Here is a 15,317-nt window from a genome sequence, read left to right on the forward strand (position 1 = left end):
AAATATAATTTTCTATGCGGCTTGCGCGCGGAAAAGCGGAATTATATAAATTAGCCTGTTGGCTGGCTAGCACAAATTATATAAAATTTATTAGAAACACGAAAGAGCCATAGAGCAGCAACGCTGGGAGGCTTCGAGATGTTTACTCTCAATCAAGAAACCGTCAAATCTGCGCGGCGGCTCGCGCTTTCTATCTCTTCCGCCTTCAAACTTTCCTTGCGCCGCGATTCTACTTTCTTACCGCTGCTACGTGTACGCGCACGCACTATCGCGTGCCCTCGTAAAATAACAAACAGTAACTTGCAATGTATCCCTTCATCTCTTTTCTAGGATAATTGCATCACCGTATATACCGTGAAAAAAAAACAACACAGCGGAGAGTTGACTCTCCACAGTTATTTCGCGTCGTATACGGAATTTTAAGGGAAGCATTTGCATTCTACAAGTGCGCTGGCCTTCAACACGAGTCGTTTTGAATTTCAAGCCGGGAAAGCACGCGGTAACAGCAGTAGCGCGGATTTGCAAATCAAACGTCCGACTGCCGCGAGAAATTAAGAAGAACCGGATCCATTTGTACGTGTCTTATAGAAAATGGCAGTGCTCGGGTTATGCAAGCTCGTAGCTCGCGTCAAGTATTTTTTTTTCTTTTCTTCGCTCGTTTCATTTTTTTCGAGAGTCACAGCACGCGTGGACTATCTTAATACGAACTTAACTTACCCGACAAATGACGAAGACGTATGACCAGTCTTATCTATTTGTACCGTACTCCGCTCTTTTTCGCGAACGTGATTCAACATTGGAATGTCTCTTGTTTGATTTAAAAATACGCATGTATAAATTTTACTATTGGGAAAAGTCGAGATCGAACGAGTTGTAGGTATGCTTGTAATAAATCAAAGAGTCCAATTGATTTTTTTCTCTAGTCGTTCGTTCGTTCGTTTTGTTTGTAAAGGAAGGGAGCAGAGAATTCGACGAAGTCTTGGATATAATTTATGTACTCAGTCTGCCGAGTATTTTCCTCTCATGGAGCGTGCCTCACGTAAATGTTCATTCAAAGGATGTAAACTTAAGTTTTATGAGCAAAACTGCTGCTTACTGATTTAAATGAGTGCTTCAAAACGCTAATTTATCGGCTTTTGCCTTCGACGGCAAATCACTTGTGCTCTTTCCCTTTTGCTCGCAAAATGACTGACGTTGCCGGACGATTTTCACACACTTTATTTTCTATATAATTTATCGAGCGCATTTTGTGAAACGTTCAAGCTCATCTATATTAGAGTTGACCGCCTTTTTCGAAATGGAAAGTCGATAAAAATGCTATTTAAGTAGACCATAATACCGAAACACACGTACGTAAAACGAACAATATTGAGAATATTATACTGACAAGGATAAATTATCAAGGGGACGTAAATAGCCAAGTGCGGATTTAAGTTTCAAGCGATACACAAGGAAAAACAGAAAGTTAATCGGTCGTGCAAGCTTCGAATGATGAACATGGTATTTTTTTCACCCGCCACTTACAATTATTCCTGCTCGCCAATGTCTCACTTGACCAACAACTTTTTTACAGATATGGACTCGATTCGCGCCTTATATTCCGTAAGATTGACGTTACGTGGGTCTCGTGCCGAAAACTCGCCCCGGCGAAGCCCGATGAAATCAGCAATAGATCCGTTGCGATTGGACGATTCGGCTTCGGGAAACGCAGCATTATTCGCGCAAACGCTGCAGGCGGCGCCTCGCCGACAGTCGCAATTCAATTAGCTTGGCTGGTGCCAGCCGCGGAATAAATCCGGCACACGTGCGCTCCCCGTGGCATCCCGTATCGATAGCCCAAGGACAATGAAGCCGCGCGCAAGGGGCGCGAGGAAAGGCTCCCTTGCGCGGCGCGAGCTTCCGCGACGGCGAGCTAACAAAGCTCTCGCGCGAGACAAAGAGAAAAGCTTTACACGAAGCGACGGAGAAAAAAAGGGAAACGATCGCTGCACGAGCCGTCCCCTTCAGCTTTTGTGTACAAATACACTGCACGCGCCGTTTCGTAAGCGACTGCTATATATCTCGTGCGGCTGCACACGCGCGCGAGCATCCGCGGACGGCAAGGATCCGAGCCGTGAGTTACGGGCCGGCGCATTCGTATCGCGTGGCTGTCTGGCTGTCTGGCTGTCTGGCTGTCGAAATCAACGAAAGGTCTTTGACGAAAGCAAAGGCCCTCCGCGAGACGCCGATCTACGAAGCCTGGGCGTTGCTCTCTTTGTTTCGAGCTCCGAGCCATAAATATACATACGAGGTTCCGAGCGGAGCTGCCGCCTATTAGCGAATCCCGCCTCGAACCGAAAAACAGTGGGCGTCGACAGGTTGGGGCGCAGACTTGCGCGAGACGAGGGGCAGCGAAATAAGTCGCGCACGAGCAGGCGCTCATCCCGGCAATTAAAGGCGTCGGCTACCGGTGGCGTACGTAACCGAGGCGATCAATCATCGGCGCGAGCGCGCTCCAATAAGGAGAGCTTGTGACCTTAAACCGGCGCTGGCGAGAGAGGATCAAAGCGAGGAGGAGCAGGAGGTGGGCACGCTCGGCAGGGAAAGGCCCGTGCGCGCGCGATATTCCCTTGACACCGAGAGCGCGGTGAATGCACTCACGCAGCTCCGCTACAGCAGCCGAGCGAGCAGCTTCCTGCTTCACATCCCGCGTATTTCATAAAATATCGACGCGCCGCCGCCGTCGTGCTCCAACGGTATATCCTAGCCGCTTCAATAATTCATCGCTTAATTGACTTTTAAAATGGAGCCCGTCGCGGCGCAATGACTCGCTCGTCGCCGAGGATTTTCGGCGGCAAATGTCATTTCTCGGAGCGCGCCTCGCTCGCGAACGAATCCTCGGCTGAAAAATCCACTCGCTCTCGGCCGCCGCTCTATACAGTTACTAACGGCAATTTCTTATCGCGCGCCTACGCGCCGCACACACGCTCATTGTTCCCATATGATAAATGCTGCTTTTTTGTGCTCGCGGAAAAAGGTATCGCTGGAAGGACAGCCAAGAGCGAAATTGCGTTTGTCGCCGCGGATTAGCGTCCGCGAGAGCAAGAACAATAATTTGATGTGCGCGCGTGTGCGACAGGCGAGTTTTCGCGCTCGATCGGCTGCAAAGTATTCCATGGTGAAAGACGAGATCAAAGGTATACGTGCGTGCGTTGCCAATATGCTCCGAAAAACAAGTCTGCGTTCAAGGCGAATTATTATAGCCAAGGTTAAGTTCGCAGTTCTTACGGGGCTTTTATTATCGAAATGGAAAAAAATCCCTTGGAGCAGCGAGTACCGGTATCCCTTTCTGCACTGATGCTTCTTCGCAAGGTCTTATGGAGATAAAGCCATCATGTTTCGACTCGCGAGCGAGCGAGCGAGCGAGCGAGCGAGCAGCTCGTTTGGTATTTGGATGGGGTATAATCGCCGTGTCACGTTTCTATCGGCAAGAAATTACTGGTTCTAGGCTCTCGCGCGCGAGGAGCGAAGCTATCATATTTTAGCTGGAATCTTGATGCGCTTTTCCTCGCATGCTACACAGGGCAAAAAATATTTATTGCATAAAAGGCATTTTTGCAGAGGCGAGCAAGTAGTGGAGCAAATAGTTGGACGTCGATCTTGATTATAAAATAACACGAACAACAAAGCTTCGCTTATGTAATTTTATTTATCGTTGTGTCATAATGACACTGTGCTTCTTAATTTTAGATTTTCTTATAATACACTTTTATTAGTACGCGTACACTGGTGAACTCTGCTTTGATTACCATCAACGTTAATTAGCGTCTTATGAAGAAAAAAAAGATTGACAGCACGACCTATGCCTATAAAATTGTTACAAGAGCGCAAGGAGGAAATATACATGGATTGCCTTATCGTAAAATACTATAATTTTGCGTTTCCCTATACCTCGACCTTTAATTACGCATTTCACCAATTCTATGATGTATCGTATCGTAAAAACTAACTGGCACACGCGAATTAATTATTAGCAATACATTTATAAATAGAAGAGTGTTGAAATTCGAACGAATGAGATTTTACAATCAAGCGAAAAAATTCCATTGCCAATTATGTCAGAATGACTTAACGGGCGTGTAATGCAAAAGTAAAAAATGAGGGTCTGCGTCCGATAAATAAGTGTACATGAGAGAGAGAGAGAGAGAGAAAGAGAGAGAGAGAAGCCTTTCAAGATGTCCTCTTTAGCTGCAGGTTCTCGTTAACAGGATTGCTTAAAAAAGCGCGACAAAACGAGGGCGAAAAATGACCGGAGGGTCCTCGTCGTCGTTCGTTGCACACTCGATTAACTCATTGTTGCCCACGTCTCTCACGCTCGCGCCGCCATGCCACAGGTGGTCCACATAATTTTTTTTCCCTTTTTGCCTGTACGTGGCTTTCGTCGGCGACCTGGTTGGGAGACTGGGCGCATCTTGAGAAGCGGGTTAGCAGGCAAGAGAAGCGCGCATAAGCGGGAATTCAATATTCGGCTGCTTCCTTTTTTCTCGTCTTATTTTGCGCGGCGCGCATCTTTCTGGGTCATCGTGCTCTTGAACTCGATGACAAATTTGCGAGTAGCCAGATCGAAAACCAATATGCGCTCGATCTGCACTTGGCGATAAATCATAATCGATTCTTTATAGGCTCGAACCGAGATTACTTATCGGCAATTGTGTGTCTAGGTCGACAAATAGCCTACGATGCTTTTGTCGCGACGCGCGTTTTTATTTATCGAGCTGATCGACGAATATTGACGTTCCGACCAAATTGCTTCATGTCGCGCTCTCCCCTCGCTTGACGCTCAGATATTGTTGATTTTCATGGTCGATGTCATATCGCAAGTGTAACGTATCGTCGCGTCGTCGCATTAAAACCATTGTCGATAAAGCGTGTTCAGTTTCATTGGGAGATTAATTGGAAAGACGAACTGTACGATTATTTTTCAACGCGCCAAAATGTCGATCCGCGTGCGCGAAAGCAAGTGCGCGATGGCAGAATTGCGACAAGGATAAATCCGAGAGAGCAGCTGGTTTTATTCCTCGTAAAGCTCCGCTGGCGTGCACGCGAAATTAGCATAGAGCCCTCATAGGATTGCAAAGTTGGCGACGCGTGCTAATTGTTGGCGATAAGTTGGCCTCGTGTGCCTATAAACTTGGCAGGCAGTGCGAACCGAAAGAAAAATCGCTGCGCTCCTCTCGCGCAGATAAGATCTGTTTTTCTCAGTGTGCGTTGCACATCCCCGGGGGACATTTGAAAATATCGCGTGACTCTTCGGCGAGCCTCCCTCGATTTGAGATTTCAATTCAAGGTTGTGCGCGCGCGCGCGCACACGCTGACGCCTTGATATATCATTTAGCTGAAGAAATACACGGAGAATGCACGCTGCACGCCTTGCTGGATTTCTGTGTAAGGAGGTTTTTCTACTGGGGCCGTGCGAGCGGCGGCCGATTAGCCATTTGAGCGTGCAACGCAGGGCCTCCAATAGTTCTCGGTAATGCTGCCTGCCGCCGCACAGGCGAACAAGAGATTTGCAAAGCCAATAGCCGAAGCACGTGACGCGCAGCACTGCCAGAGAGAAGATAGAGAGCCGCGATTTACAGTCGTAAACAAGTGCTAAGGATTAGTAATTAATGAAGGGTAAACACACTGCTCTTTAATGGACCATTGACTCTTGCTGGTGCGAGCAGCCTCGAGAAAAGCCCGCGAGAGCGCTGTTTTATTGCAGTTTTATCGCTCGGAAATTCGCATTCGTTAGACGCCAATGAGAGGAAGACAGGACGTTGTATATACACTTTGGCAACCGGACGTTATCGCCAATTGATTTTTACGCCGAACGTTTCTCTGCCCTCGCTCTTTCATAAAATATACGCGTCTTCGATTTTTCCCGATAATGGCGCCGGGACGCGCAGAGTTATAGGACAGCCGATAATTTTCACTCTCTTATCCTCGTAATTGACTAAAACGCCTTGCGAGATTAGAATCGAATTACCGAAGGAGGCTAATTCCGAGTGCCACTTGGCAAGTACGTGCGCGTGCTTTGCTGCGCCTCAACTTTTCCCGGCCGTCATTGCGTGCGCCCGCGACAGATTTTCACTTTTCATTCGTCGGCAAAACCTAGTTGGCTTTCCACTCGAACGTATCGCCGACGACACCGAAAACTCACTTTTTTATGCAATCTCATTAGTCCGTAGCGCCGTACGCGCCTTCGCATCGCAGGTATAACAGACAAGAACGAACGAGGAGAAAATAAAAGTGGGCGCTGCTATAGCTGCTGCGGCTGTATGGTCGGGGCGACGACAAGATCTTAGCGTGAAATTACGGGCCGAGCTTGGCTGTAACCGATGAATCTTGGCCTCTAAGAGTTCTCTCGCAGCAGCAGTGAGCCTCCTATGTGGATGTTATCAGCGTCGCGTGCCGTGGTCAAAGCGCTCGTACGTCATTGCGACGGTGTGTGTGAGTGTGCATCCCTCGTATATTTTCCTCTCCATTCATTTCTCTCTCTCTCTCTCTCTCTCTCTCTCTCCTCCTCTCTCTCTCTCTCTCTCTCTCTCTCTCTCTCTCTCTCTCTCTCTCTCTCTCTCTCTCTCTCTCTCTCTCTCTCTCTCTCTCTCTCTCTCTCTCTCTCTCTACCTCTCGGTCGAAATTTTATTTCCACATTATGACGACAACCTACTTGCACGGTGTGGTTTTCGATACAATTTATTGTTTCCGAGAAGCTCGCGGCTGCTCACCAGAGGAGAGCAATTGACGTCTTTTTCTTCTCTCGAAAGTAACACACTTGCGACGTTGGCACGGATCTGTCTTCGGTGGGTACGTGTGCGCTCGCTCGCTCGCCCGCCCGCCCGCCAACATTTTTCCATTTCACAACTCGTTTTATGACGAGGAATCTAGCGATCAAAGGGAAACACGAGGTGTTAGATCGCTCGATGGAATTTAACGATAGACACGAGGTCATCCAAGTGGCCTTATCGATGCTACGTCCAGCACGTGATGGACGGAGAGCGAAATCAGAAAGGCCCAAACGGCGCACTTTCATTTTCGACGTTTCGACACTTGAATGCGCTATTGTTTTGACGTCACACACGCGGAAGGAAGAATAAATGAAAAAAACAGGCCGAAGAAAGAGGGACGCTCGAAATGCGAGACTCGCAATGGCCCATAGCTCATCACGCGGCTGGTTACGCGCTTGCGGCAATTGCATAAATCGTGTATCCTGAAAAGTCATAATCGACAAATGGGTCAATCACTTTTCTGTGCCACTTTTTTCAGCCGCTCGTAAAGCGCTCGCTTTCGATCCTACCCACACTCCCGTCGCACGAGATAATGACGCAACTAAATATTAAGACCGAATCCTTCGAGCGCAGCATTAGAGACGTTTCACTTTTGACTCGGTCTACCACTCGAGTCGTCGTCGTCGCCGGCACACCTGCTAAAACCCATCTTGCTCGCTCAGTCCGGAAGGCGAGAAATTCGCTATTAAATTACCGAAAGAGAAAAGGCAAACACGTATATGTATCGCTGGCGACATGTCCGCGATGGAAAAACCGCAGGTCGTTGATTCGAGGAAGTTTGGAGGATCGATGTCCGCTCGATCGGAGGCATGAGCGACGACTGAAAAAAGTGTCTGTCCCAATTAGCCCTTAACGATGTCGTGCACAGAGAGTCGAGCGAGCTTTAACGGCCGTAGGAGCATCTGCCGAGACGCCGCTGCTGCAAAAATAATCTCTTGGCTGGCTCGGCACAGCCAAATACTTGGCGAAAATAGCGCGGCCCAAGAGCACGGCGATGCATAGGAAGAGAGACAGCAAAACTATTTACCCCGTCGCGTGGGCTCCTTTTCGCGACCAACGCCAAATAAAGCGAGGCGCATAGCAGGCTGCCTCTCCCTCTCGTCCCTTTCCGTCGCGCCGATTCACTCGGTGCTCTTGTTAATATTATTTTACTTATTTGTTTCCATTTTCTAGATGATTTAGGGTAAACACCGTTACTTCTCTCGCGGCTTATTATGGCGGTAATTGGGCTTCATTAATTGCTCATTTTAATCGTATATATAAATTTTGTTTCGTATGGAGTATATATGTACCGGTTTTTCTGGTACCCGGTTTCCTTTCGAGGTTACCACCAAAAAAAATTTTTCATTTAATAAACATATAATATTATTTCAGTGTAATATGTTTGACTGATAGTCAAATTAATCGAGCGATTGGGGATAGAAAAGCACATGACACGGCGTCTGCTAATAACAGCTGGCGATTCGCGAAATTTTCTTTTGCGAACAATGCATTCTGATAGGAGCAGGCGGATCGACGAAAAATCAGTGCCTTTTATCAGAATAAAAAGAAAGAAAGACCGAGAAAGGCCGCGAAAGAGAGAGAGGGAAAACTCGCAATTCCCTTTGTTCCATCGGCGAACATTTTAATTGATCGTGCGTACCAAGGACAGCGCACACAGACACTCTCCGCGCTCCTCGGCTGAAAGAGGGGAAAAAAAGGCCACACCCCGCGAAAAATTCTGCCATATTGTCCCCCCTCCGCCGAGTTGATTGTTGCGCTGCCGTTATCAAGAGGCACGGATCGGCGGCCACATGGCAATAAAGCCGCGCTCGCTCCAAATGCGCGTATACACGCGTATACCGTTGCGCGAAATTCGCCAAGTATGCTAAAAGGATTTCTCGATCGCTGTTCTCACGGCCGCGTGTGTGCTCGGGCGCTGCTGATGATAAGTCTCTCGCGGCTATGCGCATCTGGCGTCAGGCAAGAGCGCGCGAGCGTATGGGTGGACCGCTGCGATAGCGATCGCTTTCTCTCGTAGCTGCCTTGACGCGCCAAAGGTCGAAGAGCCGTGCGAGCTGGGGGCAGGCCGCCGATGCTATTCGCGAGATTTAATTGAACTTTATGCAAATTCTTGGGCAAACGTACGAGTAATTGGACATTACATATTATTTCAGGGGGCAAACCGGCGAGCAGCGCCTTTGTGCACGTACGGGCGTGTTTGTGGATTTTAAGAGCAGCCAAAATTAGTAACTCCGCGGCTAAATTTTAGTATTCCACGAGGTGTGCGAGCCAATACTGGCGAGCGCAACTTTACTGCTCGTAATCAAGCGCATTCATTACGCTTCTTAGCTGACTATTTTCAGCGAGCGAGCTCGCCGTTAGACTTTTCATTTGATTTAATCGTCGTCGTAAATTTAATACAAGAGCTTTGCGCGGCTTCGCGTACTTTCTTCTTGTTTTTGTTCTCTTATCACCTCGTGCCGCCGACTTTGCGCCGAATAAAAACAACGAGCAGGCGAGGTGCACCACGCGGAAATGCTCCTTGCGTGCCCGCGATCCACCACCTCTGCGAAGACGACAAGGTCGGCCTGACGTACGCTCAAAGAGATTCGCACTTTTTAGCATAGATTTACCGCTGTCGCGCGTACACGGCGTCGTAAAGTCACGCTGCTCGGTCAACGACACCTCGGCTTCGATCACACGCGCACCTGCGGCGAGGAAAAAATCATGGCGACACTCGCGCGTGTGCGTGCGCGGACATTGACGAGGCCAAGCTGCGCCAAAAGCAGCCGCTTCTTTAATTTTTCGCCTCAGAGTACATTTGCGCGACGAAGAGGAGTCGGTCGAACCTCGCAGCTGAATGCGAACCAAGATTCTTGAATCTCGATTCTTGCGCAACGGCTAATAAATTGGCGGATCAACGCGCCGACTGCGGTGTCTCAGAAGACAGCAGACGACAGCTCAATTTAATCGTAAATGTCGTTGCCGAGATAAGCGAGGGCTTGCGAAATGTCGAGGCAAGTCGCGACGGCCAAGGTGTCGAGCATCGCGCTAGAAATCGAGTCAAATGAGCTTACAAACTGCAATCGATCTCGCGCGAGCACGCGAATTGCGCAGATAAGGAGAAATCGATAAGGAGGTTGGCGTCGCAAATCGACGGACAACGACAGAGTAAGCTGGTTTGTTTGGCAATCGGCGGCGATGGAAAAGGTCAAAATTTCGAGCGAGCGAGAATCGGTTGGTGGCGCAAGGCGCAGCTATCCGCGAAGAATTGTCGAGATTCCTCGGCGATCCATTTTCGCGCACATCGGAATCCGGCAGAGATATAAATATAAAAGCGCCCAGTCGGCGGCGCTGGCGTCTACGAGGGGTAGGAACAGTTGGCACTCGGCGCCGAGTGTCGCCGCGGCAGCGTGTTTTAGGGCAGGTGAAGCACACTCGCGTATTAATATAGCGTAAGGCGAATGCCTAAGCTGACACATCGGAAACTAATAATACTGTCTCGCGCGCGCGCGCAGAGCGGCCCAGGTGAGCTGAAATAGAAATAGAAAACAGGAACGTCAACGCTCGCGCGCTCGCGTTCCTGCGTAATAGCAGCGGCCCTACCGAACGCTCATTCTCGAGCAGTGAATCAGCCGAGCTATTCGCGTCACGCGTAAATATTTCCCCAAGCACGTATCACGCACGCACGCGGGTTAAGTGACCGTTATAATGCATGCGAACTTCGGGTCGGCGCCGCCGCGAAGCGACGTCTGCTCCCGCGCCGTGTCCGGCATTTTTATCGACGCCGCCGAAAACTCGACGGAGCCGCAGGAGCCGCAGGAGCCGCAGGACGCGCGCGAAATGGCAGCGAGAACGACGGGCAAAACCAGTGGTAAAGAGCGTAATATCGCGGCGAGCGCAACATGTGTATCCCCGTGAAAAACGTCCGTTACAGGGGGGCGTGCGCGCTCTCTCCCTCGGCTACACAGCTCACAATTGCATTAGACTTGGAAAATTTACCGGCGGCGCTCTCTCGCCTTCTCCATCCGATCCGTTCTCGCTCGGTCGGTCGGTTGCTCGCGCACCTGGAAAAAGGCGAGCAAATAAACCTAGAAACTAGTTTCTTTGTGCAGCCGAGAAAAGAGCTCTCGCGCTGCCAGAGAGCGGCGCAATGCACGTACACGTATCTGCGCCTCTCTCGCAGATGTACGCAAATGCGCCGCTGTAATTTTATTCGCCGCGCGTGAAAATTTCTTATTGTTTCGCCGGGCTGCTGACATCGCGCCAAGGCGTGCGAGCCGCACAAGTGGCTGCCGCGCGCTACGGATCGCTCGTGCATCGGCCGACGCCAGCGCACTGCCCGTCACCGGAGAGCAATAGCGCTAATTGCGCTAATGAAGACTTTGGAGAGAAGAGTCCTCGCGTTAGTTTTGCGCGCGCTCGCCCGTATACGTGCGCACTCCTCGCGTCGCGAGTCGCGAGTCGCGTAATGCCACGCTTGCATTCCTGCGCAGAGCAGCGAGCCGGAGCGCGAACGTGATTGCAGCACGTTTTCGTATGTGCAATTGAAGGACTTTTTTCAGTGTATGCGCCGTGAGTAGGAGAACTTTGCCGATGTAATATTCTTAGGATTCGGCTGCGGCCGCTGCCGCCGCGTCCCGCCGTTGCTGCTTCTTTGTGCGCCGCTATGCAACTGCATGTTAGTTGACAGGATATTTTTACTATGATTCATGGCATATAACGTGCAGTGCACTTTCTCAGCACATGTTAAAGTTGATCTTGCAACAGGATACCCCCCCCCCCCCCACCCCCCAACCCCCCTCTCTCTCACTCCTCGTTGTAGCATTATAAGGAAGACCAAAAAGAATCGCGAGCTTGGGACGAGGAGAAAAAAAGCGGCATGCTCGAGTGTTCCAAGTAGAGCCATTCAAATGGCACTTTTGCACGGCAGATAAATCGACGTTATGCCATCTATATATTTGTCGCGAGCTCGATTCAAGCGACAATCGCTACAAAGATATTTGGCCGGGAGAACGGACCGCCGTAGCATTAGCGCCGCAGAAGAGCTCCCGCGCATCGAAAGGCGGGCGCAAAGAGAGCGCGGCGGCGACGAATTCGCCATTCCCCAGCTGTACATCCTCTGATTAGCCTAGGCGCTCTCCGAAAAAGTGGCGCGCTGGTAACGAGCCGTGCGCCGGCGGCGCTGGCCGCGAAGCAAAGGGGCTGCCTGCCGCCTCTCGCGAGTAAGAGGCGACTTCCTGCCCCCGCAGGATATGCAGCGGCGTCCTGAGCGCTCCCGAGCAAACCCGTCTGGGCGCGCGAGAGAGCTGTACGCGCGCGACCTCGGCCGTCCTTGCCCCCCGCGATAGGCAACCTGTCAACGTCCGCTCCGGTGCAGCGCCTATTGCCGGTCGTGAAAACATCGGCTGAACGGCGATGTCGTGGGCCGTTGCGATATCGCGCGGGCTCTCGCGGCGCCTGCCTTATTAGGACAGGCGAGGCGAGGAGGCGAGAGGCCGCGGAATCGGCGCGGTCTTCTCGCCGCTCGGACAATGCCGCGTGCACCGACTCCGCCTGTCGCGGGGGAGCGCGCGACAAGACAACGCCTCGCGAGCGCCGACGCCGAGTCGCGATTTATTTGACGGCCGAGGCTCGCACGCCCACGCCGCTCGGCTCGGCTCGCGCGATCGGCCATGGCGACTCGCTGCCCGCGCGACGAAAATCCGCGGGGCGAGGCGCGGCGTGGCGGCGGCGGCGGCGGCGGCTGTCCTCGCGGCGGTCGACCGCGCGGCTTGCACAACGCGCGGTTTTGCAACGAGCCACTCTCGGCGTCGTCTCGCGGTCGATACACATTTGATCGCTGGCCGATCGGCGCCGCGCGCTGATCAGCAGCGGAGCAACTAGTGAAAGGCCCGCCGCGTCTATTCTAATGCCGACCGGCCGAGCGCCTTGCGAATTATTAGAATTACGCGACGCGCACCCGTCGATATTTATGGCTTTGTAATTGCACAGCGCGGAGCATTCGACGCGCCTGCGCGTCGCCGAGCGATAACGACAATCCTACCTACGGCGACGCGCTAACGAGGTCAAGGACGATCGGCGCAGCCGGCCAATCTGCTCGGCCTGCGCTTCGATCGATCGCCCCCAGCCAAGTCTCGTGCTTTTCCGGAAAAGCAGAGCCGGCCGCCCAAGATGCGCCGGCGTCTTTTACTAAATTAACGCGCTGTCGGCCTCCTCTTGCGCGCGCCGTCAATACAAACACCCGACTGGCCGACTATAAAAAGAGGGACCGGCGATGAAGACGCGCTTTCCGGGAAGCCCTTTGGTGATGGTGCTGCTGCTGTTGGGAGCCTCCCCGTCATACCGTTCGCGGAACCAGAAGACCTCTCCCAATGCGAGCCAAGCCGCGCAGCCGAGTACTCTACGCTTGGCTTTCTCATGGGGATGAGCGGCTCCTTGCGTATGCGCGCGTATCGCGATCGTTGGGCGTTGCGCAACGCAACAGCGACAAAACCTTGTCTATATATAATACTTTCTCCGAGCGCGTGCTCAGCGTGCGCTCTAGCAGCGCATGCGATTCCGTTTTTTCAGCTGCAAAGAAATGTCGAACGACGCTCGTGTACTTCCGAAAGCGAAAAGGAAAAAATAAAAAAGAGCGAAAAAACAAGCAACGCAACAGGACGTTACGCAAAACGCTCTGCAAATTCGCAGTACAGAGAGTTGCGTGCTGCTGCTACCGCGGCATTCCTTAACCTTCACCTTAAACGCTGCCTGCTGCTGGCGCTGCTTTAACTCCGTCCTTCGAGCGCGAGAGAGATTTCTCAAATGTATCTTCTCCCTCTTCTCTCTCTCTCTCTCTCTCTCTCTTTCTCTCCCTCTTGAAAAACTGAAAGTCATGACACGACGGCTTCTCGCAGGAAATTCACGTTTTTACACAAAAGGACTATTTTCGTTTTCGAGATTGTCTCCTTGTGATTTGAAAAATGTTGCGACGAACGATCGAGAGGGACGGCGCGTCTCAGGCGACGAGGAATGAAGCGATCGGCTTGGGAAAGGAAAAAACGATCGTCCACGGCGGGAAACTAAAAAAGGACGTTTCGGCATGTGCACAATGGAAAAGCATTTCCATCGGAAGTACGAGAACGGAGGCGTGTCGCGGGGAAAGGATCGTTGAAACACAGGCGTGTAGTATCGCGGTGGCGAGGAGAGGAGGACGACAAGCCTGGTCGCGGCATAACACAAATTTCGCTTTCTTAGCGGCGACGATCCCTCAGCGTGGCAGCTCGCGAGGCTGCAAACGCGTACAGCTCGCGAGGAATGCGCGCACGGTAGTGCAGCACCGAGTCGCTTTTTCAGCTGCGCTGCCTAGTCGTGAGTTGCGATCTCCGCGCGATAGCGAGGCTAAGCTAGCGAGCTATGAAATATTATATCCCCTTGGCGATGCTGTACTCGCTGCTGCTCCTTTTTTTACCGCTCGCTCGCCGACGACCGGGCTCTCTCGCGCGCATTTAGATCCATTAGCGGATACTTGGTCGTTCGCCTTTTTTTCCACGAGCGCGAGGATTAAATCAAAGCCACGGATTTTTCGTGGGCAGAGCACGATGACACAGATATCGATAAACCCACTGACTCAACTTATCGATCCTTAAGGAATCTTCTGCGCGCGCCAAACTGCGTTTTTGCAGGAACCAGTGCTGCGCGCATCCATTGGGGAACAAAGGATCGCCTATAAAAATCGGCGTCGTCGCGTTTTAGAGCCCGAAATTCGCTGCAGCAGGTCCCAACACGTGTCCCCTTCTCTCTCTCTCAACCGTCGTTCCGACACACGGACCCGCCGAAAGCGTCCGGCAGCGGCGAAGCGAGAGCCAGCTGGATAGGCCTCAGGCTTCATCTACAGTTGCGCGAGCTCTGCGAGGTGGTTGCGGGCCACATTACGAGCAGGTGGTCGTTCCTTGTCTTTTTCTTTCTTCTTCGCCGTACGTACACTTTTGGAGTCTGGCTTTTATTTGAATGGCGATTATTCTGATGCTCGTGCCTTTATCTTAAATTATAAATTTTATACTTTGGTAGGCCGTAAGAGGGCTCGTGCAAATTAACAATCTTAACGCGTCTAAAATTTTATGTGACTTTTGCCAAAGTCATGTACATTGTTGTGTTATATATTATATTTTTGGCTCTTGCTTCTTTTCGAACCTGAATGCATTTTACATTAAAAACAAGCTCGTAAAACTGCGCTTATTCATTTGTCAGAGTGAACACCTGTTTTCAAGATTAAAAGATAAACAGAAAATTTACATTTTATTCCGGGGGAAGTCGTACTCTCGGAAAGGATTAACGTATTGTGGAGGATTAAAATATTTGTCCGAGAAGAAGAGCGAAACCGGTGAAAATAAACGTGCACGCTCTGTACAGTTCGATGAAATATCTATTTGGAGTTCCAATTTTCTTCAAACTCGTTGCGTCAAAATAAATCGAGCGTCAAGTTTACTCGGTGAGTAAAACAATACGGAGGCACAACAAACCACACTGGCATTCTGCTTGTCG

This window comes from Phymastichus coffea, unplaced genomic scaffold (genome assembly GCF_024137745.1).
Source record: "Phymastichus coffea isolate CEN01 unplaced genomic scaffold, Cenicafe_Pcof_1.1 PCOF00057, whole genome shotgun sequence".
NCBI lineage: Eukaryota > Metazoa > Arthropoda > Insecta > Hymenoptera > Eulophidae > Phymastichus > Phymastichus coffea.